Below are 17,596 nucleotides of genomic sequence, written 5' to 3' on the forward strand. Positions count from 1 at the left end.
CTTTTCAAAGTTGGACTTTCGTAATGCCTACCATCTAGTCAGGATGAGGGAGGGGGCCGAATGGAAGATGGCCTTTAATACACCTCTGGGCCACTTTGAATACCTGGTTATGCCATTTGGCTTCACCAATGCTCCCGCCGTTTTTCAAGCCCTAATCAATGATGTGCTGAGGGACTTCATTAATTGCTTCATGTTTGTTTACTTCAATGATATCTTGATATTTTCTAGCAGCCCCCAGGAACACGTTCACCATGTCTGTTTAGTCCTCCAGAGACTGTGGGAAAACCAGTTATTTGTGAAGGCGGAAAAACGCAAGTTCCACCTTCCTTTGGTCAGCTTCCTGGGCTATATCATTGAGAGTGGGCAGGTGAGAACAGACCCCGAGAAAATCCAGGCGGTGGAAGAATGGCCTAGGCCCATGACCCGCAAGCAACTTCAGCAATTCTTGGGGTTTGCGAACTTTTACCAGGGACTACAGTCAAGTGGTGGCCCCCCCCTTACCGGGCTTACCTCGCCCACCACACCCTTTTTGTTGGGACTCCAATGCTGACTGGCCTGAAGAGGCGTTTCACAAACGCTCCCATCCTGTTTCATCCGGACCCTTCCTGCCAATTCATTGTTGAGGTGGACGCCTCTGACTCCGTGATAGGAGCAGTCCTGTCCCAACGATCAAGTTTGGATGAAAAACTTTACCCCATGCCTTCTTTTCTCGCCGACTATCCCCCGCCGAGTGGAATTACGACATGGAGAATTGGGAACTACTGGCAGTCAAACTAGCATTGGAATAATGGAGGCACTGGCTGGAGGGGGTGGAGCACCCATTTGTTGTGTGGACTGATCATAAGAACCTGGGTTATATTCAGACTGCCAAACATTTGAACTCCCGCCGTTGGGCATTATTTTTTGGACGGTTCAAGTTTTCCCTCGCGTACCGTCCAGGGTCCAAGAACGGGAAGCCGGACTCGCTTTCCCACTAATACGACTCCAAGGAGGACACTTCCAGCCCAGAGACTATCCTCCCACCAGCCTGCGTAGTGGCAAGCCTCACTTGGGAGATCGAGTCCAAAGTAAAGGAAGCTCAACTCTGGCAATGGAACCGGTGATCGCCTGTATGTGCCTGATTCTGTCAGGTCCCAGGTTCTCCAGTGGGGGCACACATCTCGGTTCAGAGGGTACTGTCATAGTCCTGTCTGGCAATTCCCCACCTTGCTTTTTCCTCAGTAATTGGGCCTCATTCTCCTCATCTAATTTCCAATCATTCCCAATTCCACTAATAACACATACCTGCCTTCCATCAGTAAATGCAGGGTAAAAATCCTGTAATCACAACAAGGAGCTGCAAGTTCGTTGGTCGAATCCAGTGTGGGTAAACCTTGTTTCCTGATTCCTGAGAACTGTCAGTTCTAAGTTCCGCATCGTTTCCTGGATAGTCTATGTGAACCTCGTCTCTGTAAAGACTCTCCTGGATACCAGTTCCCCTTTCACGGTGGTGCTAATGCCTCACGACTCTGCCTCAGTGCCTGTGTCCTGCACTTGGGTTTGTGTCCAGTCATGTCCTTGCAACACATTTGGCTCTGTAACTGCACACCTTATCTTTGCCTTCGCTAATTACAAGTTTTAAGCTGCTTCAATTTTAATTTTTCTCCTCCAAATCTAAAAACAGAAAGTGCTGGAAAACTCAGCAAGTCATTGACCTGAAAGTTCTCCCCCTTCCTCTCTTCATGGACTCTACCTGAGTATTTTCAGTATTTATTGATTTGATTTCAGAATTCAACCATAAGTCTGAATGACTGACTGTGGTGCATGGATTAGGGAATATGCGATGGGTGGTATTACCAGGGGAATGGGGGAGCAGTCTGTCTAAATACCTGGTAACTAACCAGGGGTGAGTGAGTTTGTGTTTCCCTACATTTCATGAAAATGGAGCGTCTAGGGAGGGGTTGCATCTCTCTTGTCCAGCTTCTTGGGTTTTGGCATTTTGTTTTGGGGAAAGCTGGGAGGCCATTCCATGCAACCTCACCCCACAGTATGGGAACGACCTAAAAGAACTTGAGTCTCAGTAACCCCTGGTGGAGTAAGTGCTTTACAGGCTGGTCCAACCAGTCACTGGAGTACAGTGACTGTGAGCGGGAGCAGTATGCTGGGATGACTGTGTGGTGTGAAGGTGGCGCTCCCTGGATGCTAAACAGTACGTACTGGATATGTGGCACCCAACCCTACCCTGGCTTCCTGTGGGATGCTACGGCTCCTGGTATCTGGAGTGCATGGTACCATACATACACTACCTTAATAGACTGGATGAGCACCCAGCCCATGAGGGTCGACGCAGTAAGAGGCTATCACAGAGGCCAGGCTGACCCAGGGACTGATGCACATGGCATCCATGATGGAGGCACTGGCCCACAAGATGACGTTCAAGTATACAGCGGTTGCATTGACCAGAGTGTTAGCTGAGATGATGACTATTTGGATGGCGGCCTTGCAAAATCAGATGGCCTTGGTCTACCTGTTCACAGAGGAAGATGGCACCTGAGCTGTGATTGGTCAGGAGTGCCACACCTACATTCACGAGGAGGCTGGGAACATTACTCACCTGGCTGATCAGATCCAGCAGTCAGTAAATAAGATCAGAAACATAGGGGGCCAACTCCATAGCTGCTATACTCTGTGAGAAGCTGGTGGTCTTTCGGGGAATTGGGAGGCTGGTGGACTACAGTAGTACACTGGTTAGTAATTGATGGGCTGATAATTCTATGTATATTATTTATGTTTTGTGTGTAGCATAGTGGAGCTTCCACAAGGGTTATACTAGCCTGCGGGCCAAGAGTTACAGCGTTATGTCTTTTGAGGGGTGAAATGTTGTAGTGAATGTCAAGCTTACCTGCTCATCAAAAGACACTCTCCTTTGGGAGGCGAGGATTGGCCCATGTATGGCATATTACAACCCCTAACTCTACCTGCCATCTAGCTCATGATGCCAGTAGAGTGTCAATCTAGCACACAGAAATCATATGGCTTCTTTTCACTCAGTTTAGATGAGTAATTGTAGCAGAGTGTAACTTGCAGGTTTTACTGAATATTTTGTGTCTGTCTTGTACTGTAAATAAATAGTTAACCTTAATGGTTGAATGTTTTCTGTCCCCATTCATCAAACCCGCAAACTTGATTTCACAAAACAGCAATGAATCAGATTTGATTAGGGACTTAAGGTAAGGGAATCCATAGGAGGGAGTGATCATAATATGATAGAATTTGCCCTGTAGTTTTGAGTCAGTATTAAAGTGGAGCAAAGGGACTTACAAAGGCATGAGAGAGGCACTATCCAAAGTTGATTGGAAGGGAACACTGTCAGAGGTGATAGCAGAACAGCAATGGCTGGAGTTTCTGGGAGCAATTCAGAAGGTGGAAGATAAATACATCCTAAATATGAAGGATTCTAAAGGGAGGATGATATAACCATAACTGACAAAGAAAGTCGAAGGTAGAATAAAAGCAAAAGAGAGAGCATATAATATAGCAAAAATTAGCAGAAAAGTAAAGGATGGGGAAGACTTTAAAAATCACAGAAAACTTTAAAAAAAAACCATAAGGAGAAAAAGTTGAAATTGAAGATAAGCTAGCCAATAATATAAATGAGAATACGAAAAGCTTTTTCAGATATAGAAATCTTAAAAGAGAGGCTAGAGTAAGCATCAGACAACTGGGAAACAAATCTGGAGAGGTCATAATGGGGAATAATGAAACAACAGATGAAATTAATAAATGTTTTGCGCTAGTCTTCACTGTGGAAGACACTATCGGTATGCCAGAATTTGAGAGTGTGAGGGAGTAGAAGTGAGTGTAGTCGCCATTACTAAACAGAAGGTACGTGGGAAGCTGAAAGTTCTGAAAGTAGATAAGTCACCTGGATCAGATGGACCAGTGGAGGCATTAGTAATGACCTTTCAAGAATCGTTAGCTTCTGGAATAGTTCCGGAGGAGTGGAAATTTTCAAATGTCACTCCACTCTTTAATAAGGGAGGGAGACAGAAGAAAGGAAATTATAGGTCAGTTAGCCTGACTTCGGAGGTCGGGAAGATGTTGGAGTCCGTTATTAAGGATGAGGTTTTGGGATACTTAGAGGCATATGATAAAATACACCAGAGTTAGCATGGTTTCCTTAAGGAGATTTCTTGCCTGGCAATTCTGATGCATTTCTATGAGGAGAAAACAGACAGGATAGATAAAAGTGAGTCAGTGGATGGCGTATACTTGAATTTTCAGAAGGCCTTTGACAAGGTACTTCACATGAGGCTGCTTTACAAGATAACAGCCCATGCTATTACAGGAAATATAGTAGCATGGATAGAAGAAAGGCTGACTGGCAGAAGGCAAAGAGTGAGAATAAAGGGGGCCAATTCTGGATGGCTGCTGGTTTTCAGCAGGATCAGTTCTGGGCTCACTTCTTTTCACGTTATATGTCAATCATGTGGATGATAGAATTGTTGGCTTTGTGGCTAAATTTGTGAATGATACAAAGAAAGGTGGAGAGGCAGGTAGTGCTGTGGAAGCAAGGAGCCTAGATGAATTGGGAGAATGGGCAAAGAAGTGGCATATGGAGTATACTGTACAGTCATACAATTTGCAGAACAGAGGTGTAGACTATTTTCGAAATAGGGAAAAAATTCCCCATTGGAAGTCCTCATATAAAAGTAAAGGCATCCGTTAGTCTTGCGAGACCATGGAACTGCGCCTGGAAAATCAGGGCGCAAGCCTGGGCAAGGTTGTATGGAAGATCAGCAGTTGCCCATGCTGCAAGTCTCCCCTCTCCACGACACCAACGTTGTCCAAGGGAAGGGCATTAGGACCCATACAGCTTGGCACCAGTGTCGTCACAGAGCAATGTGTGATTAAGTGCCTTGCTCAAGGACACACACACTGCCTCGGCTGGGGCTCAAACTCAGGACCTGCAGGTCACTAGTCCAATGCCTTAACCACTTGGCCGCATGCCCACACTTTGTCATATAGGATTCCGTAAAGTTTAACGTGCAGGTTGAATCAGTGGTAAGGAAGGCAAATGTAATGTTAGTATTTATTTCAAGAGGACGAGAATATAAGGATGTAATGCTGAAGCTTTATAAGGCTGTAATTGGACTACTGAGAGTATTTTTGAGCCCCTTATCTAAGAAAGGATATGATAACATTGGAAAGGGTCCAGGGGAGGTTCATGAGAATGATTCTGTGAATAACAGGGTTAAGGTATGAGGAACATTTGATGGCTCTGGGCCTGTAGAAAGTGGAGTTTAGAAGAATGAAACCTGTTGAATACTGAAAGGCCTAGATAGAGTGGATGTGGAGAGGATGTTCTCTATAGTCGGTGAGTCTAGGACCAGAGGACACAGCCTCTGAACAGACGGACATTCCTTTAGATAGAGGTGAGGAGGAATCTCTTTAGACAGAGGGTAGTGAATATGTGGAATTCATTGCCAGAGACAGCTGTGGAGGCCAAGTCAGAGGGTATATTTAAAGCAGAGATTGGTGGGTTCTTGATTAGTCAAGTTGTCAAAGGTTATGGGGAGAAGGCAGAAGAATGTGGTTGAGAGGGATAATATATCAGTTATGATAGAATGATGGAGCAGAATGGTCTTTTTCTGTTCCCATGTCATTTGCTCTGACCTTACTTGCAATATTTCTGTTGCAATCGATGCTTCACACTCACAGAGTGTTTAGGAGTGTTTGAGACTCCAGATGCTGCTTCTTTTTTTCTGTTCTGAAGCCTACCACCCTGGGCCATTCCCTTTTCACACTTCTACCTTCTGAGAGAAGAAATTGAAGTTTGAAAGCCCAAACAACCAGACTCAAGAACAGCCTTTTCCCCTCTACTGTCAGCGTTTTAAACCAATCACCTCCTTCATTTCCCCTTCCAGGTGGCGTTGCAACATTCTCAGACACTTAATTCTACTTCTCTCAGTTATTAAATGATTACCACTCTGGCATTTCTTTCTGCACTCCTATCTGCATCAATTCCATTTTTTTTTGTTTTTGTTGCTGTAGTTATTGTATTTATGATTTGCAATGAAATCTGTTTATACTGTGTGCTTCCAAACAGCAAAGAATTCCATTACACACTGCTGTATATGACAATAAACTAATCTAGGATCCAGAATGTAACAACCTGCTTCCATTGTCAAACATCCATCTCATGATCCAAAGTGCAAGATATCTAAGGGCATGGACTACAAAGTAAATCATTATATTTCCTTCCCAGGAACACTGCTGAAAATCATGTTGAAAATCTAACCATATTTGTCTATTTGCCTCTTTGGGCTCGATACACAAAACAAGTAAAAGCAATTCCGAACCAGCCTATATGGTGTTCTGGTAAAAAAAAAAAGCGGTTATATTACTGTATCCAAATAGAAGTCCAACAAGATTTGTTTTGTCCTCTAATTTGATCCTTTTACTTTTTATAAAAAGAAATCTTCCAGCAATGTACTTGCAGCCAGCATTTCTGAATAATCTATAACAATATAATGTTGTACTTGATTTGTATTCCTCTCACCAATTTTCTATTAACTTCCTACTTGAACCAATTATAGGTGCACAAATACTTTTAGTTTAAGACTTTAGCGATCCTGGACCCTCACCCCTTCTCCTCACCAGTGCTTTTATTTTTGATGATGTTTTTTCTTGCCAAACATCAATCACACATGTATGATTTTGCTGCATCCTTATGAGATCATCGTGTACACTTTGCTAACCCCTGATGCTTTAACTTCACTTCCATATCCTGATTTCTATCCTTGCTGACAGACAAAATGCTAGAGGACACTTTCCTCTATTCTTGTAGAATTTGTTCTGTATTTGAGACTTTTAAGAGATGCCGAAATAGGCACATTAATATAAGGAAAATGGAAGGACATGCACATTGTGTAGGCAGAGAGAATTAGTTAGGTTGCCCATTTGACTACTAATGTAATTGGCTCAGCACTACAATGTGGGCCAAAGCGACTTTTCCAGTATTCAATGTTTCCCAACAAATTGGGAAATTTATTAGAATTTAAAACCAGATCATACACTTTATTATTGTCCATGTCTTAACCAACATATTATGCTTCATTCAAAATATACTCCTCAAAAGTCTACACATTCAGTCAAAGGTTTCTGTAGCATTTCAAGATTATATCCACTTGGTCTGGAGGAACTGTTTTAATTTAGCTTACTGACATTGTACCATATTCATTTAACAAGTAGCTGAGTGGCAGTAATTGAGTTTGATTGCTAATCTGCATTGTCCTTGGGTGGAATATCATGTTGGTAGCATTTACAAAACACTTAGATTACCCTCAAACAGTAGGTAAGTAACCTCACCAATATTTGATGTTACAACACCTATCGTCAACTTTCAATCAGTCACTAAGTATTAATGTAAAATTCCCTTTGATTTTCAATTGTAATTCTATTGTCATAAAATATTCAGTTGTAGCAGCCAAAATTGGTCAAAAACCCAGGTTTCAAGTGAGCAACACCACATGACAAGTCAATAGGGATGGAATTCAATCAGGTAACAGATGTTCTCTGCAAGCCGCTAGCCTAATGAAAGCAAGTTATACCCCTGACAATCACAGCAAAGAAGAAACATCAGACAGCTATTCAAGTGATTCACTTTTTAAAAGAAATCAACCATCTACATTGACACATTGGGTGGAATGCCCTTCCATTTGAATGTAATGTGTGTACTTGCAGTGAAATCACATTGCAATACACATACTTCAAGAAAAATAGCAGTCCTGCAAGGAGAAAGTAATGACTGGGAATATGTTACTCAATGCCCTCAAGTATTACGAAGAGCACACTGATGTGATGTAAGATGTGAGTGATTTACACTGACACCCAACACTAGAATGATGAGTTCATGATTCAGATTTTTTTCCCGATGCAATCTACTTTCTCTTGAGATTTTTTTGGTACTTTCTTGTGGCAATTTTACTGTGAGAATTGTATTGTCTGTTCAGATCCACTGAAAATGAGAAATCCTATTCTGAAAGAAGGAGCAACATGGGAAATATGTTTTAATGTTATGGCTCAGTTAGAGTAACAATAATTTTGTGCATTGTGCAAAATTAGTCTCAATATTTTATACAACTGATTTTCCCTTCAATTGAAAGCAATGGCTGAAAACCAAGCAGAGATTTTAAGTGGGCATTCAACTTGATATTTCTATTATCACACAATGTTAAGACTATCCCCAGTGAGGTTAACCTATATTGGTAAACCGCATTCAATTCCCACTCCTGTGATATATTAGTAACCAGCCAGAACCATTTTGAGGTTCTATAAATAGCAGCACTCAGATTTATTTTTATTGTACTCACTCCTTAACAGTACAAACTTTCTGTGAATTGAGGGATATGGACCAGTGATCCAAATTGCCCAGCAAGCACAACTGGATGCACTGGATTCACAGTAAAACAAACTACCAATAAGTTGCACCTGTCTGGTACTGCTATATTGCTGGTTTCATCGTTAGTGATTATGCCAAGTCTATACCACCTAGTCTAATCAAAGCATTAACTCTGTATATTAACACAGAGGTCAAACAAGTAGGATTCTGAAAGAAAATCTCAAAAAACCACAAAATACAAAAATGGCAGCATGTGGAATATGTGTCAAGTACTGGGTTATAGGATCTGAGTATTTTTTAGAAAATTGTTCATTCAGCTTACCTAAATAATCTTCATGTCTCCCATGGATACCAATGTTAAATATTTATTGCACTGCAAAATTTGCCATGGAGAACACTTATGCTTTGACTAAACATCACACAGAAGTACTTCAGAGAGGAGGCTAAGATAGTAGCACATATAAACTTTGTTCAGTCTTTCATCAGACCTCTACTGAAAATATTAATAGGAAACAGTACAGACTGTGTGAATGGCAAGCGGTTTTAAATAAACTTTCCCTAATAGAAATCAGATTTGTCTTTGTGAATTTTAAATTGTAACTTCCATTGTTTATCTGGCACCCTTCTACTGAAATTATTGTTTTATTTGGTTTATCCTTATTTGGACAAAGCCTACACCCAGAAGCAAAATTGCTAACATTTCTTGCCACCTTTCTTTGTTGATGTTCTTGATTTCTCCTTCAAAGGCACCTGACCCTTGCTACCCACAGTAGATGATGCAACTATTCATGTAGCTGTTGTTCAGGAATGAGCCATGCTAGTGATTGTCAGCAGGTTCCCCAATCACATCAGACAATTCCGCAACGTTATCCTCATTACGCAACCTCAGCAGGGGTTTCTGTCTAACCATTAACAACAGGGAAACAGATTAATTTACACTTTCCTTAACCAAGACAGCATCTATCATTACCCAAGACTAAGATCAAACCCTGGAAATTCCAGCTCAGTACCACTAGGAAAATGAAGCAGCAGCTTATTCTTTGAACCACTAAAAGAAAGTACTTATGGACTGCACAGCATTCTTGTAACTCATCTTGCAGTAAATGTACACCATGAATGTAACAATACATTAGAATTGTATAGTATGATTAGTGAAAAAAAAATTATTATCCAAGTTCTGCTTAATCTTTCAATGATTTCTGCCAATTCAGTGTTAAAGTTTCAAATAATGTAACTACAATGGAAATAATATACCTATTACAAAAGTATTTTTTGCGTCTGCTTGCGTGTGTGCAAGTCTGTGCGTCTGTGTGTACGTGATGATGGATTTTTCGTGGCTTTTTTACAAGGCGCGGAGGAGAGAGAGAGACACACACACACAGACTGTGTGGCACGCCACACCCCACACAGACATTTTTTGCAGCATTTTCCCTTTGTTTTACGAAGTCGAGTTGCGCCTCGACACTCAACCCGGCACGGATGGAAAGCGTACTCGGGGGCGGACCCGACTAGTTTTGAACTCGGGAACCTCTGCTCCCAGGTCTGCGCCAATGTCGTTACGCCACCAGCCAGCCCACAGAAGTTTTTTTTCCTTACAATTAAACATCACAGCCAAGTAAAGAAATAAATGCTTGACCTATTTTTTACCTTTGAATTCAGAATACAAAACTTTCCAATTCTTTTTGCAGCCACTCTTAAGAAAATAGGTATTTTGGTCTTTTATCCTGAGCTTGCTAGTTCCAGTCAGGATTAGTAAATTGTGATCATTCAAATTAAATAAAGGGGCGGACTGATTCAACATAATTGTAAATCTGAGTCTTTTGCCACAATTCTATGCCATAAATTCACATTTGCAAATCTCCTGCTGCATGATTACACCTGAAAGTATATACAAGAATAGTACAATGAAAAACTTTTTGCAGCAGCTTTATGGGCACATCATGATGTTTCTACTCTCCAACAATATTTCCTGGTTTAAAAGATAGCCTATCTTCTCTATGTCTTACCAACTTAAGCATCACCGCTTTCCTTTCAATAGTTGATAAGCAAAAATTAATTTCACCTCAATTCTGTTCATTTTATAAACTAGTTTGCAGTACCAACTAGTTGGTGGTCGAATGTTGTGAGTCATGATATATTTGATTGGAAAACCCCTTATCATCATGTCTTCAATATTTTCCACTTTCTCTTTCATGCCAATTGGAATCTCTCCTAGCCTCCACTTGGAATTTTGTGAAGAGTTCTATTCTTACAAGTTTCTCTAACAACTCATCTGATTGAATTTTCATTATTGTTCCGTTTGTTTGCTGCTCATAGACATAATTTTAAATCTCAATTTCAACTTCTACAGAAATGGATATTAAAGTTTTTTAACCTGATCCAAACAGGTTTTCAATGAAGAGAATCCTTCCATAACATCTTGTAAGGAAGTTGAGAACCCTCAGCAAACCATATAGTGATATATGGATACGGGCCCTTCAGCACAATGAATTTAAGAATTTTATTTGTAGCTTTGAGAGATTTGAGAGTAGGGGCCTTTTTTTTAGTATGAACAAGTTTGCTTGCACACAGAGTACTGTACTAGACTGGTCAACAATCTCCACTCTTTAGGTTATGCTCCAAACAGCTCCTTTATATAATATGCTACCCCAGAGAAGTGTGGCAACTTGGTTATTCATTCAGAATATGATCACTTGAATTCTATGGATTAAGGAGTAGTGATGAAAACAGGTGCTGAGATTGAAGAACAGATATGATTCTTAGCTAGTGATGGATAAACTAGAAGTGAGGTTGTCTAGTCGCATTCACATTTTCTCCTCCCTGTGCCCACCCCTAAAACCCACTGAGCAATGTAGAGTTACCCAACTTGCACTTCCTGATTGTTCAGTCACTTAGAAAAATAGAAAACCTACAGCACAATAAAGGCCCTTCGGCCCACAATGCTGTGCCGAACATGTCCTTACCTTAGAAATTACCTAGAGTTACCCATAGCTCTCTGTTTTTCTAAGCTCCATGTACCTATCCAAGAGTCTCTTAAAAGACCCTATCATTTCCGCCTCCACTGCCACCGCTGGCAGCCCATTCCATGCTCTCACCATTCTGTGTAAAAAAAAACTTACCCCTGACATCTCCTCTGTACCTCCTTCCAAGCACCTTAAAACTGTGCCCTCTCATGTTAGCCATTTCAGCCCTGAGAAAAAGCCTCTGACTATCCACACAATCAATACCTCTCATCGTCTTATACACCCCTATCAGGTCACCTCTCATCCTCCGCCGCTCCAAGGGAAAAAGGCTAAGTTCACTCAACCTATTCTCATAAGGCATGCTCCCCAATCCAGGCAACATCCTTGTAAATCTCCTCTGCACCCTTTCTATAGTTTCCACATCCTTCCTGTAAAGAGGTGACTAGTACTGAGCACAATACTCCAAGGGGGGTCTGACCAGGGTCCCATAAAGCTGTAACATTACCTCTCGACTCTTGAACTCAATCCCACAGTTGATGAAGGCCAATGCACCGTATGTCTTCTTAACCACACAGTCAACCTGTGCAGCAGCTTTGAGTGTCCCATAGACTGGGACCCCAAGATCACTCTGGTCTTCCACAGTGCCAAGAGTCTTACCAATAATACTATATTCTGCCATCATATTTGACCTACCAAAATGAACCACCTCACACTTACCTGAGTTAAACTCCATCTGCCACTTCTCAGCCCAGTCTTGCATCCTATCAATGTCCTGCTGTAACCTATGACAGCCCTCCACACTATCCACAACACCCCCAACCTTTGTGTCATCAGCAAATTTATTAATCCATCCCTCCACTTCTTCATCCAGGTCATATATAAAAATCATAAAGACAAGGGGTTCCAGAACAGATCCCTGAGGCACACCACTGGTCACCGGCCTCCATGCAAGATATGACCCATCTACAACCACTCTTTGCCTTCTGTGGGCAAGCCAGCTCTGGATCCACAAAGCAATGACCCCTTGGATCCCATGCCTCCTAACTTTCTCAATAAGCCTTGCATGGGGCACCTTATCAAATGCCTTGCTGAAATCCATACACACTGCATCTACTGCTCTACCTTTATCAACGTATTAAGTTGCATCCTCAAGTAATTCAATCAGGCTCGTAGGGCACGACTTGCCTTTCACAAAGCCATGCTGACTATTCTTAATCATATTATGCCTCTCCTAATATTCATAAATTCTGCCTCTCAGGATCTTCTCCATCAACTTACCAACCACTGAGGTAAGACTCACTGGTCTATAATTTCCTGGGCTATCTTTACTCCCTTTCTTGAATAAGAGAACAATATCTGTAATCCTCAAATCATCTGGAATGTCTCCTGACCCCACTGATGATGCAAAGATCATTGCCAGAGGCTCAGCAATCTCCTCCCTTGCCTCCCACTGTAGCCTGGAGTACATCTCATCTGGTCCCGAAGACTTACTCAACTTGATGCTTTCCAAAAGCTCCAGCACATCCTCTTTCTTAATGTCTATATGCTCAAGCTTTTCAATCCACTGTAAGTCATCTCTACAATTGCCAAGATCCTTTTCAGTACTGAATACTGAAGCAAAGTATTCATTAAGTACCTCTGCTATCTGCTCCGGTTCCATATATGTTTTTCCACTGTCACACTTGATTGGTCCTATTTTCTCATGAATTATCCTCTTGCTCTTCAAGTACCTGTAGAATGCCTTGGGGTTTTCCTTAATCCTGCTTGCCAAGGCCTCCTCATGGCCCCTTCTGGTTCTCCTAATTTCATTCTTAAACTCCTTCCTACAAGCCTTATAATCTTCTAGATCTCTGTCATTACCTAGTTTTTTGAACCTTTCATAAGCTTTTCTTTTCCTCTTGACTAGAGTTTCAACAGCCTTTGTACACCATGGTTCCTGTACCCTACCTTGCTTTCCCTGTCTCATTGGAACGTACCTATGCAGATTACCTTGCAAATATCCCCTAAACATTTGCCACATTTCTGCCGTACATTACCCTGACAACATCTGCTCTCAATTTAAGCTTCCAAGTTCCTGCCTGATAGCTTCATATTCCCTTACTCTAATTAAACATTTTCCTAACTTGTCTGCTCCTATCCTTCTCCAATGCTATGATAAAGGAGATAGAATTGTGATCACTATCTCCAAAATGCTCTCCTACTGAGAGATCTGACACCTGACTGGGTTCATTTCCCAATACCAGATCAAGTACAGCCTCTCCTCTTGTAGGCTTATCAACATATTGTGTCAGAAACCTTCCTGAACACACCTGACAAACTCCACCCCATCTAAACCCCTTGCTCCAGGGAGATGCCAATCAATATTGGGGAAAATAAAATCTCCCGTCACGACAATCCTGTTATTATTGCACCATTTCAAAATCTGTCTCCCCATCTGCTCCTCGATGTCCCTGTTACTATTGGGTAGTCTATAAAAAATACCCAGTAGATTTATTGACCGCTTCCTGTGCCTAACTTCCACCTACAGAGTAGACAATCCCTCCATGACTTCTTGCTTTTCTGCAGCTGTGACACTATCTCTGATAGAGCGCCATGCCCCCAGCTGTTTTGCCCCCCCCCCCAGTCCTATCTGAAACATCTATAGCTTGTCATTCACAAAGTCCAAAACTCTTCCAGCCCAACCTGCAGTCATTTCAAGCCTGAATAAAATTTAAAGGTGATGTACTCTGGCATTGCAAAAAATATTTTGCTGGATCCATCTTTATTTATTTCACTAATTTATTTCATAGTAATGTTTTAACTTCTTCCTATCTACTTTTTAAATACAACTTCTTTATTACCTAGTATGTATTTGTATTGACCTTAAAATTAAAACAATAATGGTAAGATCCCAAAAGTCAACTTATTCCATTCTGTCTCATCACTCCCACTTCAATTATTAAAAGTAACTTTGATCTTTTTTAGGGGTACCCACATCATCAGGTTAAGAAGAAATTTCCATAAGTACTTCAAAAAAATTCCCTGGTGCTTACTGATTGCCAACATTAAAAGACCCCAGCCCATGCCTGGAAGATTACAATTACCCATAATTACAACCAACTTCTGAACACTAATCTTCATGACCTCTAATTTCTGTGTTCCTCCTTCACCTTTATAAATATTATTGACTGAGCACTTATTTTACATGAAGATAATTAGTGTACTCTGCAAAATTAATCTGATGTGTTGCAGATACTTCTGACAGTTGCTGAGAAATATCACTCTGTTTTTTGATATTTAACTCACATATAAAAGCTTCATCTTAATTTGCTTGGCTAATTCTAATTTTCATTCTAATTTTTGCACATGGCTGTATTAATTAGATCAGAATCAACATCCTGTATTCCAAAATCAGATAAAAATGCAAAGTGATGCTTCCGCGGGTTTAAAGATAAAGGCTAGTGTCTAAATCTACAGTACAATCTATTTGTTCTTTGATTCAAAAATATTCTTGCTTTTGTGGTCATTCAAATGTGGCTAAAAGAAATGATGCTGCTTATAAAAGCAACCTAAAATGTGTAATGAAGGATAATAAGAATCCGATGATGCATCTTAGCCATCTCCGTTAAGGTGACCAGGCATCAACAATTAGGGTGATGTCATAACAGCACATGCATAATGTAACATTGACACATGTCAGATGTGCAAAGGACACACTGTCAATTAAAAATTGTTGTCATAGAAACAATTCCAACCTGGCATTGGAATAAGACTTCGCAGTTTTTCTTCATTCATTATCTTTGATAATCTTACAAGAAAAATTCAGATTTTTGTATCTTTAATTAAAAGAGAGGAAAAGAAAAACATTGAATATATGACCAAATGACCAAACTGAGACTGTTCTTTGTGCTATAGTGGCGGCCCCATTTATTAACAAAAAATATCCTCTTTGCTTTCTAAAGATAGCATCCAGTTTGTAATCACTGAATACCTTTTTAAATAATAAAGATAAATAGTTTCAGTTTCTCTTCATGCCTATTGAGAATATAATCAATGGAAGCTTTGATTCTGGCATACTTTCCCTCAGACTCCCATTAAATATAGAGTGGGATTATTTGAAATAGTACCTACTATTTTAAGACTTCTACACTAGGTTCCTATCAATCTTTAACCACTTCCAGAATTCTCGAGAGCTATCTTCCTCACACACAGAAAATTGCCAAGGATATATATCAAATCAAAATGTGGTTTCTTTATAAAAAAATACGTGATGAAGTTCAACAGACTAGTTTAAACTGGAATATGACAATACTGTACCTCAGAATGTGGCTCTGCCTCATTCAAGATTAAACACAATCCTATTTGATCTTCAGTTGAGACTGTTACATTTATCATTAGTTTTCAGAGTTCATCACACCCCTATTGTCAGGCAGCAATTATGCTTTTCATTCTTTGTCTCCACACTATCTTATCTCACTGTTCTTGTCAATCCTCATCATCTCCGACCTTTATCACTCAAAGCTCAAAAAGATGTATTCATGGACCTTACTGGCTTCCAGTCTCTGTCAATATCTAAATCCTCAGTTCTGTTCTACACTTCTTTGTGCAGCATCATCTTGTTGTACAATATGTTGGTCCCAGGTTTTAGGCGACACTCTTATGTCTAACTCAGGAGGTCACACATTCAAGATTTAGATTTGCTTTTGAGTGCCAGGGTATTAACCTCAAACTGCCAGCATTGTTTATAAAGCTTTTGCAAAACAAAAACAACTAATGAAATAAATGCCCTGTAAACACTTTGCAGCTATTGAACATGTGATCGGTATAATATAAATGAACTAATTCATTTTCCTTGTGTTTGCTTCCTTAAAATTCCCAGTTTAAGGCTTCTTATTGATTTATTTCTATTTCCTGAGCACATTCTTATTCATTGGACCATTGGCAGCATCAACTTCACTTAATCCCCCTGGTAGTGTCTGGAGCTCTCTCGGTGAACCTCATCACCATACGATTTCTCTCTTGCCTTCGCAGGTCTCATCAAATCTGTCTTTTTAAGCAGACTTTGATTAGAATGCTTAACTTTTCTGTTGCATCTGGCATCCATTTATCTGGTGGGAATAACCTTACATTTACAGGTGTTTACAGCATATTGTAGAAATTTGAATTTTTTAGTTGTTTTAGTCACTTTTCAGCAAATTAAATTGCTATCCTTAACCAAGGATTTCACAATCATTGCAGCATGGTTAAAACTAAAATAGTTTTGATAAAATATAAGCCAAATTATAATAACAAATTACTGAAATTTAAATGTGTGGCATGTGTGGAAATTATTTAAACTTCTATTGAAGGATGGGTTTTGGTTTTGCTAGTCCCAAATGGATCACTCAAGAGAAATGAATACACATGACAATGTGATGTTCCCTCACAAATTCTGAGCATGTTTCATAGCAACATGATCAAAATATGGTCTGATGGAAGCTTTTCAGCTGTCCCTGGGTTAGGAGATCTCATTTTTAAATCATAATGATGAAGAATAAGAATAGCAATTATGAGAAGAGGAGTGAAGAAAGTTCTAAATAAATGGATTAAGAAAAGCTGCAAATACTTCATACATCTCAATGCAATTCTGCTAACCTTGTTTTACATTCGTTATGTTAATATTTGTTTTGCCGTCTTATTTACCAAGTAGTAAAATATGTGGTGTGTAGGAGAATCAGTTAATATAAAAAGCTAAGCTGAATCTATTGTACCAGCCTATTTCTCACAGTTTTGTCAAATTATATTGGTAGCATCATAGAATACTCAACTTCAGCAGTGACAAACACTGAATAATCTTCACCTGCACATTTTATTGCCTTCAGACATTAAAGCAGACGCTGCATAATTCCACTTGTGTTGCCTGATGCTGCTTTGGTGCAGACATAGTGGGAGATGACAAAGTGGAAGAACAGGATATTTCTATAGTTGCTCACTCCTGCCAGCCTGTAAAGATTGTATTTGTAGTTTTATCAACCACAGATCAGATATTAGAAATGCACTCCAGGAATATCATAAGACATCTCAGTTTTTCCTCATCTTTAACCTATATTTCCCCAAGGACAATTGACTCATTTTGGACAGTTCACACATTGCAGCTTCTAATCCATTCAGTTTTGGATGAGAATTAGAAAATTTGTCATTGCTAACCTTTCCCTTGACTGGGATCAACTTTCAATAAAGGTCAACAGCAACATTTAAAAATCTGCTCACAGACTACAGTACAACTCTAAAG

The 17,596-nt window shown here is 40.2% G+C and overlaps 1 protein-coding gene across 7 annotated transcripts in view; it reads right to left on the bottom strand.

The window, feature by feature from the left end:
• The window catches only part of chl1b (cell adhesion molecule L1-like b), a 986,835-nt gene that overhangs the window by 617,964 nt on the left and 351,275 nt on the right, over positions 1–17,596 (bottom strand). The gene's annotated exons all lie outside the window — the stretch shown is intronic.

The sequence above is a fragment of the Mobula birostris genome, chromosome 16 (assembly GCF_030028105.1).
Source record: "Mobula birostris isolate sMobBir1 chromosome 16, sMobBir1.hap1, whole genome shotgun sequence".
Classification (NCBI taxonomy): Eukaryota; Metazoa; Chordata; class Chondrichthyes; order Myliobatiformes; family Myliobatidae; genus Mobula; species Mobula birostris.